We start from the raw sequence: 26,827 nt of genomic DNA on the forward strand, positions 1-26,827 counted from the left end.
GGCCAACTCGCCCGGTAAAAGCACTTCTAGGGAAAGAAGACAAGGCAGGAACACATCCAACAGTTCTACAAGGTAAATAAGTAAGATGTTTTGGTTCTGGAACAAAAAGAGAATGTTGATGCTGATGAAATGGGAGACCCAATTTTGAGGTCAGAAATCAACAGGGCTATAAGATTTCTAAATAAGAACAAGACACCTGGAATTGATGACACCCTCAGAATTACTGACTGCCTTAGAAGAAACCAGCAAGGCGAGGTTATTCCATTTAGTGTGCAAGATGTATGATACAGGATAAGTGCCACCCGATTTTAGGCAGAAAATTGTTTTACATATTCCCAAGAAAAAAGGCGCTGACAAGTACGAAAACTACCGCACCGTTCGTTTGGTATCTCACGCCTGAGAAGTTTTAACACGTATTATTTACAGAAGAATGGATAGACAAGTTGAAACTGAGTTGGGAGGTCAACCTGGCTTCACAAGGAAGGTAGGAACACGTGAAGCAATGTTGACTTTACGTCTGATCTGAGGGCCGAATTAAGAAGGACAAGCCCAGGAACATGGCATTCGTAGCTCTAGAAAAGATATTCGATAATGTTGATTAGACCAAGCTATTTGAGATTCTGAAGGTGATCGGGATCAGATACCGAGAAAGAATTATCTATAATACAAAAGTCAGTTTGCAGTGATAAGAATCGAGGGCTCTGAAAATGAAGTAGCAGTCCATAAAGGAGTGAAGCAAAGCTGCAGTTTGTCCCCCTTCTTTTCAATGTTTAAACAGAACAGACGGTAAAGAATATCAAAGATGAATTTCGAAAGGGAATCATAATCCAAGGAGAGGAAATGAAAAACCCTGAGATTTGTCGATGATGTTATTTTATCCGAGTCTGCAGACGTTCTGGAAAAATTGCTGAATGACATGGCCAGAGTATTGGGAAAGGAGTAAAAGATGAATATAAGTCCAAAACAAAAGTAATAATAATAATGTTATTTGCTTTACGTCCCACTAACTACTTTTCAAGGTCTTCGGAGACGCCGAGGTGCCGGAATTTAGTCCCGCAGGAGTTATTTTACGTACCAGTAAATCTACCGACACGGGGCTGTCGTATTAAACAAACAACACACAAACAAAAGTAATAGAGAGTAGTCGGAACGAAGTCAGGTGATGCAGGAAATATTAGATTAAGAAATGAAGTCTTAAAGGAAGTAGATTAATATATTTACTCCGGTAACAAAATAACTATAAGCCTCCGTGGCTCAGACGGCAGCGCGTCGGCCTCTCACCGCTGGATACCGTGGTTCAAATCCCGGTAACTTCATGTGAGATTTGTGCTGGACAAAGCGGAGGCGGGACAGGTTTTTCTCCGGGTACTCCGGTTTTCTTTGTCATCTTTCATTCCAGCAACACTCTCCATTCTCATTTCATAGCATTTATCACTCATTAATAAATCACTTTGGGAGTGGCGACCCCATCGTACTAATAGCTTCATTCATCACATCTCTGACCCGGTCATTGACTGGAAAACAGGTTGTAGGTTTTCATTTTTCAGTAAAATAACTAACGATGACAGAAGTAAGGAGGACGTAAAATGCAGACTAGCACAAGCAAGCAATATCTTTATCAAGAAAAGAAATTTGCTCACTTGGAACATTGATACAGGAATCAGAAAGATGTTTTTAAAAACTTTCCTCTGGAGCGTCCATTGTATGGGAGTGAAGCAATAATGACAACTAGCTCAGAAAGAAAGAAAGACAATAGAAGCTTTTGAAATGTGGTGTTACAGAAGAATGCTGACGGTGAGACGGCTAGATTGGTTTACGAATGAAGATCTACTCAATCGAATTGGTGAGAGGAGATTGATTTGGCGGAATACGACGAGAAGAGATGGAATGATAGGACATATCTTACGACACCCAGGACCTGTTCAGTTAGCATTTGAGGGGAGTGTTGGCGGTAAGAATAGTGGGGGTAGGCCCAGGTATGAATATAAGCAGATATAGTAGTTACGTAGAAATGATAAGATTAGCATAAGATAGGGTAGCAAAGAGAGCTACAGTACATCAAACCAGTCTATGGACTGATGACTCAAACAATAATTATAATACTACCACTACTTTTTCTTCTTTCGTTTTGGCCGACTACGGACCACGTTAATTCGAATTCAGCTTCAACCGTTTCTGGGCTTTTTAATCCTCGTCCAGTACTCCTCCTCCTTTCACCCTGCACTTTCCTCTGTCCACGGCGCTTGGGTACGGATGGAACGTTTCCTTGAAACCTCTTGGTGGCCTTGATCCTCAACTTGTAAGCATCCCTGTCGCTGATTTCCGTTCCTTCCATTCCCATTTCTTCCAGGTCTTTCTTCACCCCCTCATACCAGCGCGCCGTAGTTTTCCTGATGTAAAAAAAAATGTCTTATCCGATTAGTCAGTCTTTCCGGGTCCATTCTGTAGATATGTCCGAAGAACCGGTCGGTATCGGAGATCTTTTCCATCTTGAGATGTAATTGTTTGTTTCCTTTCTTTCTGTATGATTCATCCTCTCAGAAGGAAAGTAACTATACAACTTCAAAACAAAGTTGCTGAAGTATTAAGAGAATTTCCGAGCACTTTGGAAGCGTATTAAAAATTAATACAGGAATTTCTATGTAGGCTACATCAACAGGATACAATTTGGAAGTGTTTTCTATCATAGTGTGATGAATCTACTCAACAATAAAGGTGTGTGTGTGTGTGTGTGTGTGTGTGTGTGTGTGTTTGTAATACCAAAATTTACCTTCCATGGTCCACACAGACCATGACCTATCAAGATGGCTGTTGTAAAGCCAGATTTACTGTATTGCAGAAAGTTTTTGTTTGCTATTTGCTTTACGTCGAACGGGCACAGATAAGTCTTATAACGGCCATGGGATAGGAAAGGGTTAGGAGTGGGAGTGAAGCGGCCATGACCTTAAGGTACAGCTCCAGCATCTGCCTGGTGTGAAAATGGGAAACCACGGAAAACCATCTTCAGGGCTGCCGACAGTGGGGTTCAAACCCACTATCTCCCGATGCAGAAAGAGTGACATGTAGTCATCATGACACATCATCAGGCATATTATTTGGTTATCTTGATCAGATTCAATGCCACTCATAGAACAGTTCTCTCTATATGACCAAAAGAAGCTGAATGAACTACATGACAAGAATAGAGCAGGCAGGGATTCAAACCTTGGGCTTCTAGGAAGTGGCAAACATACTTCCTCTACCTGTGTGGCCAACAGCTGACCAATATTGAAGGAAGAAAACAAAAGAAATTAAATAAAAGTGGGGACATAGAAAGGAGTGAAACCATATCTAGCATGGCCCCATTGCATTCAGATAAAGGAATGATAAATAAAATCTTCATAATGATTTTCAAGCAAAATACAGTCAGTAAATATAATAATTGTTTTGCATAATTAAATTATGAAAAGATATATATAAGGGACAAACCTGTCATTCATCATAGACTTGGACTTTAAAGCATTTCTCATGATGGTCTCTATGATTATATGGACAGGTAGGATTGAAACCCTCTGTTAGTCGTCCTCTAAATGCTATTCTAAAATTACCCAATTTCATTATCAAGAATATGTTGCAGTGGACTCCCATATCAGAGGCAAAGGTTGGTTGCTTCTCTATGTCTCTAACCAGATCTGCTTTCATTCGCCGCCTATAAGTGATTTTTTCTTAGCTGATAAAACTGATAATCTATTCCAATTGCACCCCGCCCAATATGTTTTAGATCTAAAACAAACTGGTGGAAGCTGTGAAGGAATTATCTATCTGAGGGTGAAGTTAAGTAAAGAAGATTACTAAATCCAGAAATTACAATAGCAATGCAGTAAACTGGCCTATATTTTTGCACTGAGATTGGAAAATGAGCCATAAGGCTAAAAGTAAATTAGAGGAGCAATACAAATGCATATGATACTCAGTTGTGGGTTATTATTGGTAATTTATCTGCTGCTCCTTTGTGACTAAGTAGACTATTGTTTTCTCTCCATTATCAATAAAAGTGTTTTTTATTCTGCATTGTAATTAGATTAGGTACTAAATTTATATTGTATGATATTTTTTGTCAGTTTGGCAACTTCAATCATTTGTGGAAGAATAAATATTATTATTATTTACACTTGTCAGTTTTGAGTGTACAAAAATTCTGTCAGATATTTATATTAATTTGAAGATAATTGTCCAAGTAACAGCTGAGTTCAAGTAAACATGAAAATTTTAGCCTGCCTAGTGGCCACGATCATTATGGCATCAAGTCTATATGGTCTGAGATCATGGTTAGCCAGTTCAAGTCCTGTTGGTAAAAAAAAAATAATAATAAAAAAAAAATTTAAAAAAAAAAAAATCATGTTGGCTGGTAGATTAGGAGACGTGGTGATATACAATTTCTAATTGCTATATTGCGTGCCAAAAGTCTGGATTCAATTCCAAACCTCTCTGCAGTGTTCATATGGAACGAGGACATGACGCTGTTGATGGTGAATTGTCAGTCAGATGTAGATGTTTAGATTTGAGTAGACCCCTTGATGTTATTCAACAAGAGAAGGCTTCATGCTTGACACTGGGTTTCACCCCCTCCCCACCTCATTATCATCATCCCACATCCAGACATGCAGTCACCTACAGGCGTCAAATAGAAATACTTCCACCAGGCAAGCCGAACAAATACTCTGACACTCCTGGCACTAACAGCCATACGACAAGTAGGTAGCAAAAATAATGTAAAATTACAGTTTATTTATAAGTAACAACAGGCCTCAGAAGAGTCATTTTGTCTCGTAGAACTTGGGAATGGATTGGAAGCCAACAACACAGAAATGTTGTATTTTAAAATACTCGGATGTTACCAACCAACAAATGACTGTACAACTGTGGTTGCCAGGGCTTACCTGAAACATTCTTTAATATTAGGAATTAAATAGAACATGAAAATATATGTCTCTTAGAAATGTATAATTTATCCTCTCTATTAAGTCAATATCCCCAGTGACTACTGGATACTGTATTTAATATTATGTAGATAGATAGATTTATTAACCACCAACAGGCTATTCCCAATTACAGATTACAATTACTGATCTTAACAGCCGTGTTGTAGATCATTTTTTTTTCCTATTTGCTTTACGTCGCACCGACACAGATAGGTCTTATGGCGACGATGGGATAGGAAAAGCCTAGGAATGGGAAGGAAGCGGCTGTGGCCTTAATCAAGGTACACTCCCAGCATTTGCCTGGTGTGAAAATGGGAAACCACGGAAAAACCATCTTCAGGGCTGCCGACAGGGTGGTTCGAACCCACTATCTCCCGGATGCAAGCTCATAGCTTCGTGCCCCTAACCGCATGGCCAACTCGCCTGGTCACAGATCATTAATGACTTGAAGTACCTAATGTGTGATGAAAGATGCACAACAAAAGAGAAGGGAATAACTGCAATTTCTATGTTTGAGAAGAAATGGTAAATGACTTTGAATGTTCTGATATGCCGCATATCCATGCTTGAATAACAAAACAAACAAAAAACCAGTATTAGAACCCACAATACTCTCAACCCATCAATCAGTGTGCTTTTAAAAAAGAACTATATTATAAAAATTCAGTTTTTTCACATAATCTTATGATCATAAGCTGTGGGATATGGTATCTACAATATTTACATGCAGTCAAAGTAAATAATACTTTTCATTTTGAAAATTGGACTATGAATGAAAGTAATGTTTGTGAAAAACCAGTACTGATATTACTAACATTATACAAACATAAAGAAAGACTACTGAACAGGCAGTAGTGGTGATTAAGATGCTTAACAAAAGAATAATCAACCTCGGCATATCAGGAAATGGTAACATTAACTGTGGTGACTGCAGCCACAGGGGTTGACTACAGTCCAAAAGTAATAAGAGGCATTTTTGAAACCTGTATTTTTTTTTCTACTGAATTCAACAGAGATTTCTCTCTCTTCATAAGATTAACGTGTGACCTACTCCAAGACATGTTTTTAGTGCATTAGTATTAGCACAAGCTAAACTAGATATTTGGGACGAAGCTTCCACAACCTTAGGTCTTAAAATCAGTAAAACCAAGATAGTTGGCTTGGTGATGAGTAGAAACTCTTTAACTGCTCATCTAAGAATTGGAGATGAGGTGGATGTTGGAATATTGTACACACTTCCAGCACTTTGGTAGTGTTCTGTCTTCATATAATACCATACATCAGGAAATTAACAACAGAATACAGAAAGCTCCCACAATTCTACCACATTGTACGTCAAATATTTTGAGATTAAACACTTCCGTTAGTTTCCAAAATCAGCTTGTACAAAATATATCTGGTACCAATCCTGATGTATGGTCTGGAAGCAGCAACACTTACTGGATCAACAGAGTTGTCTTCAGGCAACAGAAATTAAGTTCCTCCATTCTTGTCTACAAAAAATAAAATGGATCAAATAAAGAATGTGGATATCCAACAAAAGCTTGGATAGGAAAGCAGCTTACTGGAGACCCTAGAAGTGAAGAGATTGCAATGGTATGGTCACATGAACAGGATGGATCCCCACAGGACTCCTCGAGCATATTATGAATGCAGTGATCCTGGGAAGAGATGAAGAGGAAGACCTCATGATGTTTGGAAGAAACAGATTTATTTATTTAATTGTAATTAATTATAATTATTTCTTCAATGGGGTTAAGGACCTTGAAATTAGAGATGTAAACTGGCATATATGAACATCATCTGCTGATGGACAGGACAAACTGGAAGAGGCTCGTACAGTATCGCATCTGGCTTGCTAGAGAGAAGAAAGAATTATGACGATGAGTATTCATTTTTTACCACAGTCACCCGAGTCAACGACAGTTCTAAAACCAGAGACAAATTAGAATGTAAATGTTCTCTGTTAGAATCGGCAAAGTACACTGAGTTTTGTAGTAACTTAATATTTATCCATATTTCAATGATTTTTCCAATCTTAGACTTACACTAAAAATAATTACACATATCAACATGTGCATCACATAACATCACATAACATCACATAACATCACATAACAAAAATAAAAAACACAAAGTTGACGATCATGTTATTCCTAGCCTTCGACAACTAAATGAGTTATGAAATAATGTAGGAACTCGTCAAATTTCAGACTTAAAAAATTGGCTAGTGTTTGAGAATATGACTAAGGATATCAAATCCAGTATTAATCATAAACTAAGAACATTAAAACTATACTGATGTTTAAAAAATGTTTTTTAAATAAGGTTCCTAGAAGGAAACCATAATTTAATTTCATCGACTGCAAATGTTAAAAACATTCAAGCTCTTAAGTCCTTTTCAATCGTGAAATCACCAAGCGTTTCGTCCCAGTGTAGCAGTGGGCTCATCAGTTGGAATGCTACACCTTTTCAAGACGCTGGCGCTAGTGCTCCGTTGAGACACCACTGCAAGCCTCCGATGTAGGACAATGCAGTGACTGTGGACTAGAGGAAGCATGCGCCTCCATTTGTAGAAAAGCCTCCCTTCCCCGTGTAACATCAAAACACAATATCTTTTCATGTCCATTGCAGGAGGAAAAACGACTAATGTTGTATAATGAAAATCTTGTAATTCCTCTAAATTGACCTATCCGCTTAAATTCATAAATGCTTCCGTGCCTCCATTTGTAGAAAAGCCTTCCCCTAGTGCACCATTATTGCATTGTCCTACATAGGAGGCTTGCAGTGGTGTCTCAACGGAGCACTAGCGCCAGCGTCTTGGAACTGATGAGCCCACTGCTACACTGGGGCGAAACGCTGGTTATTTCACGACTGAAAAAGCCTAAAGAAGAGCTCAATTGTTTTTATACTGATGTTGTCTACTGGAAAGAAGAAATCCTAAAACTAACGACAACTTAAACAAAATATTGAAATTCCATCCCACTACTTACTTCTTTCTTACCATCAAAATATCCCAGTAAGAGTTTATGTGGTTCAAATTTCATCTCACAGTCCAAAATACATTCAGGAAAGGAAAAAATTAAAAGAAAAATTAGCAGAGAGAATCAATTTCAAATCCTGGTTTGTTTCTAAATATGAAAGAATTTAAAAATAAACAAAATGAAACAACAAAGGAGGAAGATGAATATATCAATATTTCATGGAGATAATATCAAATAAATTACAAAGAACTAATAGTTATGATAGGCCTACACTCCCAGTCATATGATTAGTCATAGATTTGTCCATTTTGGTGGACTCTGATACAGTAAACAGAACAAAATATTCATATAGTTAAAGATTCACTAATCCATTTCCATACACCTTTATAAATTATACCAACTAATTTCTAAGAAGTCATAGTAGTAGTAGTAGTAGTAGTAGTAGCAGCAGCAGCTATTATGCTTCTGACCATTCAACCGGCAAGTTGCAGTTTATGAATGTGAAGTGTTTAGTCCACTAGTTGTTACTGAGAATTGTCAAACCAAGTAACCACTACATCGTCTCCTTATCCCACCCCTTCAATGCACCAAGCTCTACAGAAAATGATACTGCATTAAATATCACTTGTGCTGATTGAAAAGAGTTTTACAACTGTACAGGAAACAGCTTCCCATCCGATACAACTACAGTGGTTTATTTTGCTAATATGTCTTTTTCTTCGAAATGATATTGTGTGTGTGTGTGTGTGTGTGTGTGTGTGTGTGTGTGTGTGTGTGTGTGAAAGAGAGCCTTGAGCCTTCCCCTCCAAGAAGAGTACATTAGTTTCCTATGTAACATAACTCTGTCCATAAGTACTGAATTGCTTAAATTCTTTCTTACCACTCTACAAACCATTCAAAATATCTGTTAAAAATAAAGTAATCTGTCTTGTAGAACTGGGCAAAGGGGAGCAAGAGGAAGGGAAGAAACTGTGGAAGAAAGATGGCCTAATTTTTAAGGGAAAGGAAAATGAGGGCAAAGGGTTCTGCTCAAGAAGTGAGTTCAGGAGAGGTATTGGTATGAGTCATTGCAGGCAGAACAGCAGAGGGAAGATGGTAAACAGGGAAGGGTTATATTGAAGGGGTGAGGCAAGAGGAAAGGGAAATGTGGAGTAGAATATAGAAAGAGTCAGGTGGAACAGGATCAAGAGAGGAAAAGGAAGTAGGATCAGTATTGTCAGGGAAGTTAAAGGAGATCAGGAGAGGAGGTCTAATGAGGTGGGTGGAGTTGAGGCTGTGGTCATGTTCAGCAAAATGTACAAAGGAAGGAGGAGGGTAAAGAGAAAGTCGTGATTTTCCACGTTGGTACCAGGAACATAAGGCAAGCAGGAATAGGTACTAACATAGTTGGAAGCCGGGCAAAGTGGCTCAGATGGTTACAGCACTGTCTTTCTGAGCCCAAGTTGGCATGTTCGATTATGGCTCAGCCCGGTGGTACTCAAAGATGCTCAATTGCGTCAGCCCCGTATCGGTACATTTACAGGCAAAAATTCAGGCACCTCACCATCTCCGAAAACCACAAAAACAATATTATAAAATATAATCAAATAGTTGGGGACGTATGGGAGACTGTTATGACAACACGGAAGATTGTTATCAGTGGGATACTGACTAGCGGGTGAACAAGGATTTAACTGCGACTATGGAGTGAGTATGTGGGAATTTGGGAGTGACAGTTGCAGATCCTAATGGGTGGATAGGAGATATGGATTTACGCTCAGATGGCCTTCACTTGAACTGCAATTGCATGTATAAACCAGGGGTGTGTTAGAAGACTTGGAGAGAGGTACATTAAGGGAAAAGGGCTGGACTAAGGAGTGGTGATGAGTGTATAGGGAGGCAGAAGCCCAGTAAGGATGATATAAAGTTGTTACTGTACAAATATTGTGCAGAAAGGAATAGAATGAAGTAATTTAATAGACATATATTTACCCGATATTGTAATAGAATTTGAATTGTGGCTAAGGAGTAGTATTATGGATGCAGACATTTACACACAGGACTGGAGTATTTATTGTAGAGACAGGGTTGGAACAGTAGGAGAGGGAGTATTCGTACTGGTCAAAGAGGAATTTGTACATTACGAAAAAGTAAAAGCTAAGAAACATTATTCTATGGGTAAGGTTTATCTCTAAAGTGATCAAGAGCCTGTTTTTCTCATAGTTAAAAAACATAATAATGTTATTTGCTTTATGTCCCACTAACTACTTTTATGGTTTTCAGAGATGCCGAGGTGCCGGAATTTAGTCCAGCAGGAGTTCCTTTACGCGCCAGTAAATCTATCCACACAAGGCTGACGTATTTGAGCACCTTCAAACACCACCGGACCGAGCCAGAACTCGAACCGGCCAGACCGGCTAGATAAAAATAAATGTCATAGAACGGTAGACTGTAAAAGTAGCGCTATTAGACAATACCATATGACTGATGAGAAAGGCATGAAAGAGTTTTTAAGAAATTATTACCAGTGGAAAAGGCTAAATAAAAATGTAAACAGACTACGGCATGGGTTTACGGCAACTGTTGAAAAGTGTGACAATAGGTAAGTACCTTTAAGGGTGGTAAGGACTGGAAAAGAACCACTATACTATAGTAGAGAAAGAGATTCAGGAGGAGGTCTAGGTTAGAAAGAAATAGATTTACAAATGATTACAGAAGGAAAGAATGAAGCGACTAACAAGGTGAAATTAGCAAAAACAAAAAGTCAGCTAGAAATAACATGATGGCAAACATAATTGGCAGCCATATGAATTTTAGGGAAAAGTAGAAGGGTAGGCCTATGTATAGTTACTTTAAGGTAAAAACAGATTCCAGGAAGGACATTCCAGGGATCATGAACGAACAAGATATATGTAAGAACTTACAGAAGACAGAAGTAGGCTATACTAGGAAAAGGTATACTTTTCATCTGCCTAAAGTGAGAACTGTGGCACGGGCTAACTCATCGCTTGTGAGGGCACTAACATCACTGAATGAGGTGGGAGAATCAGTGGACCTTATTCACTCAGCCCCGTCTAAAATCAGACGTGCCCTAATGACCTCATGAATGTAAGGCCCTATTTGTAAGATATGTAAATATGTAAATGTTACTATATGTAGTTTAATAATGTCAATTATTTAAGGAGATTTAGTTTTTATTCATTCATTTATTTATTTATTTAATTAATTTATTTAAGGTGTTGTAAATATGCATATATTACGGTATCTAGATTTAGTTTGTGTTATTATTTTAGGAAATTAGTGTTATTTATTTAAGGTGTATTTGTTGTATATTATGTTTTATTCAATCATCTTTAATTGGGAAAATAACCTGTTGATGATCTATCTATCTATCTATCTATCTATCTATCTATCTAGCAATATGCAAACATAGTGGGATATAAGGAAAATGTGCAGGTAGAGGAAGTTACAAATACTGACAAAGTACTGAAATTTACCTATGATGATAATGTTATTTACAAAATGACACAAAAGTTGAAAGCTAGAAAAGCCGCTGGGATTGATAAGATTTATGGGCATATACCAAAGGAAACGGGTTGGAATATAGTGCTGTATCTGAAATATTGAAGTGATAACTGTTTGCATGAAGGAGCAAGGCCTATACCAAATGAATGGAGAGTTGCTATAGTAGTCCCAGTGTGCAAGGGAAAGGACGATAAATATAGAGCAGATACTTACAATCCAGCAGCTTGGCATTACTTGCATGTACGCTCTGGGAAAGTATTATTTCTCATTATATTAGACATGTCTGCAAAAGTACTAACTGGAGAAGGCAGTTTAAGTTTCAGAAAGGTTATTCCAGTGAGGCTTGGTGGTGATTATTATTTTAACATTAAGTACACCTGGACATCCCTCCTCTATTAATAATAATCAGAGGGGAAAAAATGGAAGGGGTCCGTCACTTTGAAAATTGAAGATATTGGCCAAAGAAAGACAAGGGCCACAAAGGGCATGAAAATAGAAGAATCACTACGCCTCACAAACCAAACACTGTTGGGATCCAAAAAGAACAAGAGTCGAGCAAGTGAAGTCAGATAGGAAAGATGAAAGCGAGAAACCTGTCACAAGAAAGTGGAAGCAATGCCAGACTCAGCTAGGAGAACCACAGAAGCCAAGCCACGCTCCCAAATTGAGAGCCCCTGGTCCCCCCTTTTAGTCACCTCTTACAACAGGCAGGGGATACCGTGGGTGTTATTATACCACACCTACCTACAAAGGGATTCCAGCAAGATGTAACAGATATTTTAGATTCATAATATCAAATTGATTGTATCGGACTTTGATAGGGTAGACCATGGGGGATGGCTGGTGAAAATGAAGGGCTGTAGGACTATATGGTTGAATGGGTGGCTGAATTTCAAGAAAATAGAACTTAAAAAATTAGAATAAGTGAAGCATCATCTGGTTCTGTAATGATAAAGATGGGGGTCCCACAGAGCAGTATTATTCCACCTTTATGCTCTCTTATGTATAGGGCCTAGATATTATTTATATGAGTAAAGAAATGGAATCACAGATAAGATTTTTTGAAGATGATGTTAAACTGTGTTGAGTAATAAATAAGTTACAGAAATGTGAGTGACTGCAAAAAGACCTTGACAACGTTGCAAGACGAGCAGCAGACAACAGTATAGTGCTAAACAGGGTGAAAAGTCAGGTTGTGAATTTCACCAAGAGAAAAAGTTCTCTCAGTTTTAATTACTGTGTTGATGGGGTGAAAATACCTCACAGGGATTACTGTTAAGTTACTTAGGTGTTACTATAAGGAAGGATCTTCATTGGAGTAATCACATTAAGTAAGCTGTAAATAAAGGTTATAGATCTCTTCATATGGTTATGAGAGCAATTATGGATTGTAGTAAGGATGTAAAAGAAAGGGTATGCGTCTCCAATAAAGCCCCAATGAGAGTACGGTTCCAGTGTATACGACCCACACCAGGATTATTTGATATGAAAAGTGGAAAAGGTCCAAAGGAAAGCAGCACAATTTGTTATGGGTGATTGCCGACAAATGAGTTATGCTACAAAAATGTTGCGAGTTTTGGGCTGGGAAGACTTGGAGGTAAGAAGATGAGCTCCTTGTCTAAGAGGGATCTACCAAGCTGGTAGTGTGGAGGGATGGTGTGGAATGACATTGGTAGACTAATAATTTTGAGGAGAGCTCTTAAGGGCAAGAAAGATCATAATATGAAGATAAAGTTGGACTTCAAGAGGACAAATTTGGGCAAATATTTTTTCATATTAAGAGGAATAAGGGAATGCAATAAATTATCAAGGAAAATGTTTGATAAATTTTGAAGCTCTCTGAAATAATTGAAGAAATAACTAGTTAAACAACCGATAGGGAATTTGCTACCTGGGCGACAGTCTTAAATCCAAATCAACGATGTCTGATTGACTGATGGATTGATTGACTTAATTCTTCTAGGCATTCTACCAGCTATTATACATTAATATTTCATCCAAATGCCTGTTTGTTAATTTATCAAGGTGGTAGTTAGGTGAATCAACGTCCCATACCCACTAATCATCAAAAGCATTGTAAACAGTCATCACTCTAACACAGTCTATGAAATGGACTTTAAATCAGTCATATTGGCAAAAAACTAGCAATGATATTCAAAATTACAGAGAAAAACTGGTTATACAAGAATACTGAGAAATTCGGGTTTCTGATATTTCACTCAGACTTAACACAGCGTGGCTGCCAACACGTTTTCCAACGGGTAAAAATAAAAGCGTCTAAAATTCTCACTGAACAAAAATTACAAAGAAAGAAAGAAAGAAAGAAAGTCACAGGTCCCATCAACTTCCAAGTCAACTGAGGAAAGACTTGTATACAACTGTAATAAAATAATTATAGCTACTACTTTTAAAAAAAAAAAGTCCAATACGGTACTGATATTTTACACTGATACCACACAACAATCAACAGTCCAATGCTCTTTTTGTTACCATTCAAGTCAACATTTTACTCAAAATGACTAACAATCTTTCTTCTCAATATCACAAACATTTTCGAGGGGCACTTTCAATAGGCTACATATATAGAAAGCTAGAAACATAATTTGTGCTCCCTGTCACAAATCTTTAATTTCATTCTCTGTTAGACAATTTTTATTAGTAGTTGGTCAGTATCTTTTTCTAACCCTGCAACTCTAAAATTAGCATTTAATGTAACTCGATGAGTTAAATTACTCCTGGGTGTGAAGTGTAATGGTTCATATTATCAGTGTTGTAACCAACTGATTAATTCATAACCAATTCAGTGTTCTAACCTACAGCAGTAACACTCTATGAAAATGCTACTAAGAGGACAATGTAGATATATGTTTACATGGATTTTAAACAAAGAGGTCTATTATGTACAGTGTTGTCTACATTAAAAGAATCAAAAGTTGGAATAATATCAAATATGTCATGGGCTAAATCATATTTTATTTTTCCTTTCATAAAGATGAAGAAATAAACTGCCAATATAGCTGGGTTCATCAAAAGAGTTAAGTACAGTCTGGTATAATGAAAGAGATTTCATCATGGGTATGCAGGTTGTTAAAATATAATTTGAGAAACTACTAGAATGTAGACATTAATTTTCAATGAAGGCTATTGTAAAGTGATGCAAATGAATCAGATGACATACATTACTTTAATAAGGTGTATTCCAATGGTAGTGTGCTGGATATGGTATTTTTAATGTGCAACATTCCCAAATAATCCATAACTGGAAATATTAAATAATTTCAATACTTAAGAGAAGCAGACTGGATAAAACTACATAATATCTTACAAGATAGTACAAGATTGCCCTCAAGAATGTGTGCTGGAAACTAAAAACTAATTAAGAAACAACAGGTACTATCAACAATAACAGTAGACTAACAGCTGAACAGACTAGAAACAGATGAAGGAAAGGCTAGTCATTAGTGTAAAGGCCTACAGATGATGATTAAAAAAAACAGGCCTAAGTTATTCTGGTTACCTAAAATTACAAAGAAAGAAAGAAAGAAAGTCTCAGGTCCCATCAACTTCCAACTGTATGATTGGTTTTCTCTATCAGTCCTGAATTATAAGTAGCATGTTTTTACATATTTTAATTTAAACATTAAAACCCAAATCTGGTGAACCTTCCCGTAATTCCGTTAACGTCCATATTAATTTGGGAACTGTGTAAAGAAGAAAAACTTAAAACAATATTTATGATAGGCCTACCATAATAAAAAACATTAGGCCTAAGGTATAGGTATTAATACATAGTGAACAGTTAAACAAGACAAGCTAAATTCTAAGGTACGGTACGTAACCAAGACCCATATTTTGATGTTTCTTCCGAATTCTGAAATGTTATAACCTAATGTAGATAACTACTTTTTACGATTATGTGAATATCAACACACCAACTAAAAATGAATACATGGATCCACTTAGTTCAAAATGAGCAACCAACACAATCGGATATTAATTAATATGTAGGCCTACAGCTGTGCAAAGCATTAAAAAAAAAAAAAAAAATCGGACAGAAACCATGTAGGCATGCGATACAGTACTCGGACTATATTTCTGAAGATAACCGAAGTTGGAAGTGTTGTCACTTGATGCAATGTTTTTTAAACGATCAATAGTTAGTAGTTAGCTATACGAATGAGAGAATGCGTATTTCGTAACGAAATCTACTCAACAGTATTCACACATACCAAAATATCTCTCTCTCCAAGTAGCAAAAATAAAAGAGAGAAGTTTATCAGAATACTTAACCCCCATTCGTTTAAAATGCGATCAAATACGTCAAGAATTTCTCAGGCAAGCAGCCATGCAGTGGCTTTCAATACTATCCTATATCCACATGATAGATAACAATTACAAATGGAATTTAAAAAGAATTAAATGAGTAGAAAATAAAAGAACAAACTAACCTCATTTATTATTGACGATCGTGGAAAATCTGCGGAATGCCGGCATGCACTTCAATATACCACTCTCTAGTTCATTACCATGCAATAAAAACAAAACAAGACAAAGTACTACATCCTTAAAATTGTAAAAAGTGCATCGTATTACCCCACATTTATGAATTCTTCGAGTTTTCACCAGCTATCGATCAGTAAACAAATTTGGACACAGCCATATTGCCTACCCAGGATTCTTTTCGTAAGGTGTGACATGCGCAACCAGCTCACAATTAATATGTGAATAATTAATTAGTACAATAAAAATATCCCTCCTTCATTTGAGTACATTTTTCGCTGCTAGGCTGCAGTGATATTTCGCTGCTCCTCACTACCAAGACAGACACACAAAACCAAGAAGACGAATAAAATGTCCGTCGGCAATGCCTAACGTTTGAGTCAGCTGTGCAGCGAAGCGTTTTTGCTGTGGGAGGCGTGGGCAGACTGGCAGTCGGGGAGGTAAGGTCGCTCGGTAACATGCATGCAGCCATTTTTATTAGTCCGTGTGTGGAGTCGTCGCGTGATAATTAGGTAGTGTAATTTGACAGAAGGGGTGGAGTTTGACAGTGGTGTGTGTGGAACACCTTATTCTTTGTGCATGAGGAACATATATTCAAGGTAAGAATCGTGCATTCCTTGTCAAATCTACGAAGTTTTTAGCATGCTTAAGTTAAATTAAATATAAAAAGCATTTACAGGCAAACTAAATGAAGATCATAGGTAAAAAATGGTGAAAAGTTGTTTGTCAAGTTTGTTTATGTTTTTGAAAGAAAGATGCGAAGCTGTCAAACTTTTAAACAGTAGCCGTGCAAGAAGTCAGGCGCTTATACCCCGTGTATAAGAGAGCGGAAGGGATCCGCTGACAGCTCGCTTCGTGCTAGTGTGGGGGATTCCAAGGAGAACGCTATGGTATTTTGGGACTGTGATGGTTTGCGAAGTGTGTATGTATTACAGGCTGACGTTAGAGGGAAGTTTGGAGGTCTATATTTGGATACTAGCCGAGTTTTTGAATGGTTCACCGGCTTCGTAGAACTCTTGTCACAGACAGGAGTTTTAGTGATTTAAGGACGTTTGGTGAACTTTCATGGCCATATTTCTGGAGAGAAACCCGAATAGTTTTGAAGGAAATTACAGAAAAATGTGGTCGTAGGTTCGATCATACCCGGGTGTTGACAAACCAGCTGACTACACAAACACCACGTGGTCAAACGACTGGTAGGCCACTAGAAGAGGGGAGGGGGTAAGGCCTAGGGGAGGGAGGTTGAGAGGGTCAACGATTGTTACTCTGCATATCAATCGTGATTACCCGAACTCTAACGAGTGTTACACAATCCAATTGTTAAAATCTGTGCCATTCTACGAATTACATTAACTGATTTTATGGTGTCGCATAACTGTCCATTGATTTAATTTTCTGATTATTGAGCTAAAGGAAATAATTACTTAGGCACGAATTTGTTGGGTTTTTCCAGTGATTACCTGTGTGACAATAGTATTTCATACAGAAATTATATCGTTTCATTGAATGTACTATGGAGATCGATAAAAGGAATGCCGCAGCATCAGTTTTACCTCTTCTTTAGTTTTTGCCAACAATTACCTCTTGATTATCGGCGATTGATCTATTCACACAAGGATTGTATAAGAGGACGTTCATTTTTAAATGGTAAATTAATGCTGAAACTGCTGTTTTCTGCTGCTGTCAGATGGGCGACCTTGCATTTCTCCATCGTGCTTACCGATGAATAAATAATAAATGAATAAATGATAAGTAAGCTCATATATAGTACCGGTATGTTATTGAAAGCTGGTATCTACGAGCGACTTTCAGAGTCGAAATACAATTTTCAGATCTACCTCTGTTTCAGCAGAAGTTTTTACCTTGCCTCTCCTAGTTCGGAATAGGATTTTTTTAATCAGTCTAGTAACTCACTTCTGATGTGGTAGAGATACCAATAGCTATATATTTTTATACCATATCTCATCCCGCCTATTGCTGGTTCATGAATCAGACTGAATTTTTTGTTGGAAATATATATAAGGTATATATATTGTGCCCTGACAGCAGTCCCTGTGACCATTTTGTATATTTTAATTCTATATCTCAGTGTTGGGTTCAGCCGCGGCGAAGCAATGCAGTCGGAGATCCATGAAGGCTCCACTCAAGGGACGTGCAAGTCCGACGAGTTGGGACACAGGTTAATTAAGTGGACTGTTATCATCGTGGCTTTTAACGTGGAATGTAATCATCATTTCTGCCTAAATTACGTGAATATTCCGCAATAGAGTGTTAAAAGATCGAAGATATTGGCATATTCGACGAGACACATTGACCAACATTTTATCTTATCCTAAATTAAATAACTATCCTAATGTTCCTACGCTACTTTAAATGAGAACTCCGTAAAATGTTTTAGTTGTGGAAGGATCTCCCGTTTAATGACTTTAAAATAACTTTAAATGCATCAACTACATTAAAAACAAATTATTGGCAACACAAACGGACACAAAAGGAAAATATTATGTTAAGTTAAAAATAAATACCTAACTTCAAGCTCTTGTTACAAATAAATACAACATCGACATTCGAAACCAAAAGAGACAAAGTGTCCCTCTGCTGAAGGCTTACATGGAAAGATCAGTTATCAATCTCGCATTTTTCAAAAATAAATCACTGGGAATTATAGATTCGTCCACTTCAGAATGTTATTTACTACCCAAATATCTCATAATATTCCGTCATTTCTCTTTTAAAAATCACCGCATTATATGTCAGTATCTGTCTATCTAACAACTTGAAAAATACCGTTATTCTAATTTCATAAAATCACCATAAATGCAATAGAAATGTTTGGAAAATACAGGATCATAACATAATGTAACATCCATCAACATCATGCATTTAAAAGACAGACTCGATCCTCACGTACATTCATCGGTGACCACACCTAGATAAAAAAAAAATCAAGAGACATTGCAACGTCTACGATAACCTTGTCTAACTACGTTGATTCTGCGCCTCTGGATACCACTGCGACGTTGACCTGGAATACTACATTAGCACTAGGCGTCAACTCAAATGATCTACAAAATCCAACTAGCAAAGAAATGGTTTACTTACCATAGAAGATCATATTTCTTTTACGACATGACCTTAATATCTTTACGTTACCGATTATCTTGCGAAGATCCTAAACATCCCTTTAAAATCGTGCGCTCTGGTCAAACTTGTATTTAAATAGGATAAATGTGACGACCAACTACTAGTGTTCGTGAGTGCAACATCCTATAATATTATTCTAAAATACGGCCTCGTACCTAAATAAATTATTCATCACGACAACATCAAAATTCACGCATGACCAACATAGTTCCTACCGTCAATACCATCATCAGGACCTTCACATAACATCATCATAAAATTCGCAATCCTAATGACATGTCTATAATCATCACATCTCTCTATCCACGTAAATATTTTTCAAAGATCCTACCGTAACTAACGCCTTATTACATCGCACAACTCGTCATGCACAGCGAATTCACAATACTAAAGAACAATCTATTCAGGCAATTACGTAAAATTACTAAATACGTTGCCGCATTAATTCCATATCACCACAATAGTATCACACTTCTATTATCAAACACTGTATTTCCACACAAGCACATAACGTTTTGAAGACCACAGAATCGCACGTCGCAAAATACCGAGCTCCTCCGAGGTATTCTGAGCTACAGGTTAAAATTAACGTTCATTACCATAACACCATTACGGTACCAATAACATCCATGTCGAAGAAACTTTCGTAAAACCTTGCTAGCAAACATTAAAGAAATCTTACACAGCTATCGCATATTGTCACAACGTAGTCTGGCTCACCACACTAGACGTAACGATCATAAATATTACAACGCAATGTCCAACAAATAACGGTCGCTTTCAAGTTAAAATTATTCATGTCAAAATTGACAACAAAATAAATACTACTCTACAACTACAATAAGCAATTACGTGGCGGAATATGTATAAGATATTCAAGTACTCATCCTGGGTTGTTGCTCCACGACGGTGTCACCTTCCGAGTTCAGCTCTCACTCAATAACATTATCAAGTATTGTCCATCACATTTCAGATCAGATCCTTTGAGGTCCCTCTATTTTAGTTGTTCATGTTGATACGTGCACACATTGTATCTGAATAAATAACTGCTGACGGTTCCATGTTACCTGAAACTCAAAGATATCAATTAGAACAAGGTCATACACCTTAATACAATTTTAACAGTTCAAGCGATACACTTGCCTTTTCATTCAATAACAAGATATCTTGTTTTACAATATTGTATGTTTATAATATGCCAATATCTCTTTAGTAACTCCTTTCAATACAATCTTTCCCTATGAATTCTTGCTTCCGATCTTTCTGAGGTGCAGATTTAGAGTGTCAACTTCTTCAGAGACAAAACAGATTCTACTTCAACATAATAATTGCAGACGGTTTGCTTTTCAGAATTCTTCTCAGCTTCTAGCTCCCATATGTTTCTGACAATTGGAAACATTTGACACATAATGTAAGACGATCTCGTACAAATCAGCTGTATTAGTAAAGGAACTTATTTAATAATTGCCGCCTCGTATTTAGGTTAGTAATCGACAGTTTCCTTTCTTCATCTCGATCGTCGGATCGTGCGAGACTAGATGTACAAGGTATGGCCCTCTCATATAAATTTATTGTTTACATATTTCATGGCCCTCAGTAACATTCTGTCGCAGATATACTGCCGTTCATGCATTTCAAAAACTTTACTTGAAGAATACGTATTATTCATATAATCCTGCCCTATGTTTCACGATATTAACTATCTACCAACATTTCCAAGATACCACGGGGTTTAGAGCTGATTATCAATCTGCTGATATCTTCAATTCGGCGATGCCGTTCACGTAATTAGACAAATCGACTGCCTTCTAATTCATCTGGAGGTGTGACAACCGGACATGAGATTTCATTGACATTATTTCCCGACATAAACTTCCAATGTGTCCACCAATCTCATCCTGACATACATTGGAAGGTTATATTCCTCCTCTACTCAAAAATGAAATTTCGTATGAAAGGAGAAATTTCATGTTCATGCCAGATCTTATCATAATTCTCTTCTTCAATGAAATCTTCTCTTATCACGTCTGAAATGAACGAAAATAACTCTGGTCTTGAGATACTGTTATTCCATATCCTGTCTGGACTTCATCATTCGTCATCTGATCCGTCGGTCAGCGAATAAACATCCCAAGCATCTCCGTTTCTTTCGTCTTCCACGATGATATTGACTTCCTCCTCTTCAACGATCGGGAAACTGTACTGTTTAAGACTTGAAGCATTGAAAATAGCAATGTTGTTGGACTCCAAACTCTGTATTTTATATGCGTTATTGCCCAGTGCTTCAATAACTTTGAACGGCCCGATGTACAAATGTGCAAACTTGGAATAGAATCTTTCCGTGGGACAAGATACGGCTGGTTTTCTTACGAGAACATATGTTCCAACCTCCAAAGGTTCTCGAAATCTCTTATGCCTTAACTTCTTTAGACGTTTTTCGGCCTGCCTTTTCATACACGCCTGAGCTTGCTTTATGTTTTCTTCGACGCTAGGACTTTCTTCGACTGGTCTAGCAATGATCTCGTTCCAGGGACGTCTTGGCTGCTCGTTCATGTGAAGAACGCTTGGAATATTGCCGATAGACTCGTGCCATGTAAAATTTATACAATCGGCTATTGTCGGTAAACAAGAAGTCCATGTCCAATGACGTTCATGGCAGAAAATCCTACAATATTTCGCAATTTCCTTCATGACCCTTTCAGCTGCATTGGATTCAGGGTGCCTTATGGAACTAAACCGGTGTTGAATGTTCATTTTCCTTAAAGCTTCCGCAAATTCGTTTGACGTAAACTGTGTTCCATGGTCCGTTATTATGCATTTTGGTTTACCCATCTTTGGTATCGTTACTCTTTCTAAACTCCTAATTATGGACTTAGAGTTGGCCTTCCTAATGGGCTGAAGTGATACAAATTTTGACATCACATCGAGGACTACCAATACAAAACGGTTTCCACGTTTACCTACGGGTAAACTCCCATACAAATCCATGGCATATACTTCCCTAGGTCGGTCTGGTATTACAGCTATCGGTGGTTGATACAATAATACGGAGTTGTATTTCACCCTCTGGCATATATCGCAGGTTTTTACTATTCTCCCGATAGTTCTCCGGAATCCAGTCCATGTGAAAGTCTCTCCTATTGTAGCTGCTAATTTATCTAGGCCACCATGACCAATCATTCTATGGATGTACCATATGAGTTTACATCTTAATTTGCGTGGCACCACCACTCTTAATTTCTTCCGATCTTTGTCTATGTACTTATACAAGATGTTATTCGTCAGCACATAACCATCTATTTGATCTTCGGGTCCATCATTAGCTGACCTTCTTAGACAATATTCAATAATCTCTTTCAGTGATGAATCCTCAAGTTGCAGCTCCGGCAATCGTTTTAAGCTTTCCAAGCATTCTTCATCCTCTTGAGTTATTTCAATAACATTGACCTCCAGAGGCTCTTCTGTTGGATTTCGGCTTAGACTGTCTGCCAACACATTACTTTTACCTGGGCAGAACTCAATTTTTAAATTAAATTGCTGCGCATAAAGTGCCCATCGTGATACTCTCTCGCTGGATAATGTGGTTTTTAACACAAACGTTAGTGCTTTATGGTCCGTCCTAATAACTACCGGATACCCATACACTATTTTCCTCCACTGTTGTAATGCGTAAACAATGGCCAACATCTCAAGCTCAGTGGTCGTATACTTAAGCTCATGGTTTCTTAATTTCCTACTAACGAAAGCCAAATAGTTTATATTATCCTCCCCATTATTCTCCTGATACAATACAGCTCCAACTCCAACTGCTGAGGCATCAGATTGAATGATAAACTCACGATCGAAGTCCGGATATCCAAGTTTTATACTGTTAGCTAGTAATTCCTTCGCGTTAACAAAAGCTCGATCATGACTCTCATTCCACCGCCAACGATTATTAGTCTTCAATAAATCTTGCAGGGGAGCTAATATCTCTGTATACCTTGGACAATGGCTAGCGAAAAATCTTGTCATTCCCAAGAATTGTCGGATATGCTTAATCCTTCTGGGCTTCGGAAAGTTACATATGGCCTGTATCTTAACTGGGTTTGGTCTTATTCCAGTTCCATCAATTACATGTCCAACAAACAAGATTTCAGATTGGCAGAACTTTGACTTGGATCGATTGATTTTAAATCCAGCCTCATCTAAATTTCTTAGCAGCTGTTCCAACTTGACTACATGTTCCTCGAAAGTTGCTGTCGCCAGTACGATGTCATCGACATAAATGGTTATAAATTCTTTTACTTCCGGTTTCAAGTTCCTGTCTAAAGCTCGTACCAATGCAGCCGCAGAGTTAGAAATGCCGAATGGTAGTCTTTCAAAGATATACGTTTGATTATCAAACATGAAACCAGTAAATAGCTTGGATTTACTCTCCAAAACTATGTGGAAGTATGAGGAAGTCAAATCTAAAATCGTGAAAAATCTCTTGTTCCGAAATCCTCTTATTATCTCCTTTATTACTGGGGCTTTATCATACTCAGGAATTAATTTGGAGTTGACCTGTCTCGCATCAATGCACACGCGGATTGATCCGTTGCTTTTTCTTACCACTACCAGAGGGCTAACGAATGGTGTATGTGCTTTAGATATTATACCATTATCCAACATCTCCTGTATTACCTTCCTAGCCTCGGGCATAAATTTATCTGGTATAGGGTACGGTTTAATCTTAAACGGCCTCCAATCTTTCACTAATAACTTGTATTCAAAGTCCTTTATTGCTCCAGGCTGGCTCTTAAAAGCATTGCTATACCTTTTCAGCAGATTCTCAATTATCCCTTGCTGTTCAGGATTTCCTCCTAATCCACTATCGATTGTCTGTCCACATTCAGCGTCTTCTGTGTCGTATCTTTCCATTATCTTCTCGGCAACATGGGCAGCTTCGTTTATTGAAATGTTCATGGTTTTCTGTAGCTCACTCGTTTCCTTGTTTTCTATTCTAGCTGTAATGTCCTGTCCTCTTTCACCGTCACATCTGATCCTTATTTCTTCTTTCTTTAAATCAATTACTATGTTGTTTTCCCTGATAAAATCGGATCCAATAATCAAGTTATATTGGATTTTGTCCATGACTACAAATGGATGTTCCATTAATTTTCCCCCAATCTCTATTGGCAAAAAAGTTTGTAACTTGCATTTCGTGACCTTGTCTGGAATTATGCCCTTGATTTTCATGTTGGCAATCGGAATTACAGGCAAGTGTGCTTTGTCTTGCAACTCTGAGAATAGTAGTTTGGAGATGATACTTATACTTGCTCCAGTATCCAATAATGACAATACTCGAATACCCAATATTGTGACGTAAATAACGGGCAGTCCTCTCTTTAATTTCACTCCTTTAGGTAGACCATCTTCGTGCAACAATTCCTCGGGTTCAAATTCCCACGATTCGATTCCTGCTATGACCCATTCGTGCTGCCTATAATTTGGGTTTAATTTACTAATTCTATTATTTGTTATTGATTCCAAAACGAAGTTTTTTTTTCACCCCGTCATTGCCTTGATTATTCTTGTCAAATGGTGTGGCTGCGGGATTTAACGTTTTATCAGTACCTTCTTTTCTTTGTTCTTGCTGATACAACAGACTAGTCGCGCCCACGCAATCAGCGTTCATATCTTGATTCAATATCGCTCGTTCCCATTGTTTGCACTCCTGCTGCTTTCTTAATTCGCCAAGGTACCTTTCTCTTTCCTTGTTTATCTCCTCGTCCTGTCGAATATCTGTTTGTCTTGAATTTTCTCGATACCTATCTCTGCGGTACGGCCATTTATCTCTGTTTCGACTCCACCTTGTATTTCTGTAATACCTAGGATATCTCCGCTCTTCGTTTCGAAACGGTGTCCACCTCTGGCGCGTCTTGTCATTTTTCTCGTCCCTATGTTCCACTCTTCTGTAGCTTTCATTCGTCCTAGGTCTATCTCCTTGACCGTGACTATTGTATCCCTGATTTCTTTCTACACCTTCATCTCCTGCTGGTGTTGCAACATTTACCGTCGGATCGACGTGTCTTACTATGCGGCTATTAATATGTGTTGTCGTGTTGTCAATTTGCCGAAGTATCGACTCTGCTTGCATGGCTGATTGAATGTTTGCCGCCGTCAATAATCTCTGTATGTCCGCAGGGAACTGTTTGATTATAGCTCGTACCATTTCCGTCTCTGTAGGTGGAGAATCAAGCTCCTTCAGTCGATGAAATTGCATCGTGAAGTATTCGGCAAACCTACTCGGTCCTGTTAAAGAATATTTCTTTGAGTATAGATCGAGTCTGATTCCTTGCTGTACGTCGATTCCCCAGAATTTATCCAAGAAAGCTTGTTTAAAGCCTGCATAATCCTCAAAAACGTAGCGAAAAGCTTTAAACCAAATGAGTGGTGCACCTTCTAAGTGTTTCTCCACTGTCTTTAACTGGCGCTCTGTAGATACCTTTGTCTCTCTAAAGTATTCCTCAATCTCTCTTAGAAAACCACGAGGAGTCATACTGGATCCTATATTTCCGTTGAATTTCTTTGGCCTATCTTCGTAAGTGCGTATAATGTTAACAATCTGGGTTCCACTTCCTGTATGAATTGTCCCGTTGTCATTAATATCAACGCAAAACTGAGGTATCTCAAATTGACTGTTTACTTCAGTCTTCCTTCCATCCTCAATTATCGTCTGTCGGTCGTTCAACGATGATACCAAATTTCTATTTGTTTCGTTTTCAATTCTTAGGTTCTGTACGTCCTTTTGAATAGCATTTAAATCGTCTTTTAAACCTTTTATTTGCTGGTTCATCAAAGTTTTATTCTCTTCAGTTTCTTCCGTTATCAAATTGAACCTGTCATTGATCTGCTCTCTTGCTTGGGTTATCTCTTTCCGTATATTCTCATTGGTGATAATGACTTCATCCGATACCTTCTTGAGTTTTCCATCCCAATTATTATCAGACTCTTTCATCTTCTCCTGCATCACATCTACCTCTTCTTTGAGCTCTTTAAGGTCATGGTCGACTTGAACTCGTAACTCTTGGATGCTTGACTTAAAATCATCCTTCAATTCTTCGAATTTTTCTTGAAAATTCCTCTTATTCTCATTCATCGCTGCATTCACTTCTTCTTTTAAATTTAATACTTCTCCTTGTACTTCGGCGACTTTCGATCCTAACGATACAATCTCTTCTTGCATCACTTTCATATTTTCTTGCACCATATCGGTGATTCTGTCAAAAGTTCCTTGCATTTTCTCGTGGGATTCGTGGATTTCTGCTCTAGTATTTTTCTGTGATTCTCGAATTCTCTTTTCGGTAGTATCCTGTGATTCCTGGATTTTCTTCTCAGTATTTTCTTGTGACTCCTGAATTTTCTTTTCTGTATTTTCTTGTGCTTCCTGAATTCTTTTTTCTGTATTTTCTTGCGCTTCTTGAATTCTCTTTTCCGTACTTTCTTGCGATTCTCGTACCTCTTGAATTCTCTTTTCTGTACTCTCTTGCGATTCTCGTACCTCTTGAATTCTCTTTTCTGTACTCTCTTGCGATTCCTGCATTTTATTCATTTTTCCAGCGAGCTCCTCCAGTAATAGTTTTACTTGAGCAAGAGACGCCATCGTAATTTCCTATATCGTTCCTTATTGATAATATATCACTCTCAATCTCACTCTACAGTCTTTATCTAGTGTTTCCACAACACCTATACCTGCCTAGCACCTCACGA

General features: G+C 37.8%; 1 long non-coding RNA gene across 2 annotated transcripts in view; it reads right to left on the reverse strand.

Annotated features, from left to right (window-relative positions):
- LOC136879176 (uncharacterized) overlaps window positions 1-16,355 on the reverse strand; it is a 90,176-nt gene extending 73,821 nt beyond the window's left edge. The window contains exon 1 of one of the 2 annotated variants that reach the window (XR_010860906.2): window positions 16,043-16,355. This is a non-coding gene — a long non-coding RNA (uncharacterized lncRNA). Of the gene's footprint in view, window positions 1-15,897 lie in introns of both variants that reach the window. The other variant, XR_010860908.2, reaches the window with a different exon arrangement.
- Between the last annotated feature and the right edge of the window lie 10,472 nt (window positions 16,356-26,827).

This window comes from Anabrus simplex, chromosome 1 (genome assembly GCF_040414725.1).
Source record: "Anabrus simplex isolate iqAnaSimp1 chromosome 1, ASM4041472v1, whole genome shotgun sequence".
Lineage (NCBI taxonomy): Eukaryota > Metazoa > Arthropoda > Insecta > Orthoptera > Tettigoniidae > Anabrus > Anabrus simplex.